Source organism: Octopus bimaculoides, chromosome 22 (genome assembly GCF_001194135.2).
Source record: "Octopus bimaculoides isolate UCB-OBI-ISO-001 chromosome 22, ASM119413v2, whole genome shotgun sequence".
NCBI lineage: Eukaryota > Metazoa > Mollusca > Cephalopoda > Octopoda > Octopodidae > Octopus > Octopus bimaculoides.
The window spans coordinates 36,652,675-36,654,544 of NC_069002.1; positions in this window are offsets into that span (position 1 = coordinate 36,652,675).

The window sequence follows — 1,870 nt, forward strand, 5'->3', positions numbered from 1 at the left end:
TTTTTTTTTTTTTTTTCTTCCTCATTTTCAAACAGCGTTACAGATAACGTAACAAAAATCAAGACCAGGGGCTCCCAGCCTTTTTGCGTCTTTGCCTACTTTCACATAGAAAAATTTTCCACTGCCAACATGCATAGTAAATATCGAAAAGCAAAACGTTAACATTTTTTTAACTCTTACAAAACAATAAAAAGTGAATAATTTTTACATTACAAGATTCTTTATTGAAATTAATGTTAAAAGTAGTAACATCAAATATTTTGGCACGCACATACCATTTTTATGTATCATAAATGCGACCGTTGTGTCTCATGCGACGCAGCATTGAGTCTAAAAGTAATCATCTTTAACCGAAAGTCACATCGCTTGATTATATCTTGACACGATCAAGGAGATCTTGCGCAACTGAAGCCCAAGTGTCTTCTTGGACAGCTGAAAACAGTTTTGGCACAAACTTGGCAGACACGTGTCTCATACTCAAATCTTCAGTGCTAATGGATTGAATTGAACCGTAACTAATCTTCACATCCTCTGATAACTCACGTATGTGGATTCGACGATTTCTCCTCACAGCTGCATGCACATCTGAGATATTTTTCTCAGTTCTGCTGATTGCAGGTCTCCCAGAACTTTCGTCAATATCGACATTTTTTCGGTCATCTTGGAAACGTCTGAACTACTCGTACACTTTTGTACGGCTCGTTCACTCCTCTCCATATACTTTCTGCAAATTTGCGCAGGACTCTGAGCAGATATTGCCATGACCACTCTCTCTGTCATGGTCAATACGATGATCATACGCTACACACCTTCCTACCAAGCATTGCTGTAAACAGCGGAATTGAGCTAGAACGTTAAAAATTAGAGCGTATGCACAGCAGAGTTCAAGGTCAATCTTCGCCAAGCGGCTTCAACCTGCGTGCTTTTTGGCTTTGTTATTATGATAATAGTCCGGATACTTATTGATCATACCTTGTATATATGTCATTATTCAGTTTTGTTTCAAGATTTCTTGTCAATAGAAAAACAGCCGGTTTCTAACCCAGATCCAAGGCTCCTTCATTGGAATTTCAACATCAACAACAGGGTACTTTTGTATGTATGTATGTATGTATGGATGGGTGGATGGATGTGCAATGGTAAAATAAATTTTGCTCATCATATACTTTCTCTCTATATCTATAATTTACACACTCCTAATATTTTTCTACTGTATCAGAATATACATTCAATGTGAATCGTAGCCTGCTATATCGAGGGGCATATTTTTATGAGTACTAACAGAATAGTTAAATCCATATAATGTGAATTAAATTTATATACAAGTGCGAGTGTGTGTGTGCGTGTGTACACATATAAGTATATATAAAGTGTATATATAAATAGATAGATAGGTAGAAAGATAGATATATATATACATACATATATATACATACATATATATATATACATATGTATATATATAAATGTATATATGTATCTATTTATTTATGGGTTTCAGCCAAGTGGCTGTGGTCATGCTGGAGCACCACCGTGATTTTTTGTCTTTATGCTTTGCTCTCTTCACGTTCCTTGCATGGCTCTTCTCCTGCACCTGATATGGTCCAATCAAGAGTTTTGATGGCACATCTGGTGTATAAGAGAATTTGACATCGCTGCCCTAAACTGCGTCTCATTACGAGCTATTGGTTCGTCTGGTATCGTGGAGAGGAAAGCATCGAGTTTTGTCATGAAGACCTCCACATCCGTGTCTTGCAGGTCTCTCAAATGTTTTGGCAAGGCATTGCAGAGCTGAGATCCTCTGAAACCGAGGCTGCTGCAGTATCTCTCCATGAAATTCAATTGAATTCAGTTGTTGTCTTAAATTCAT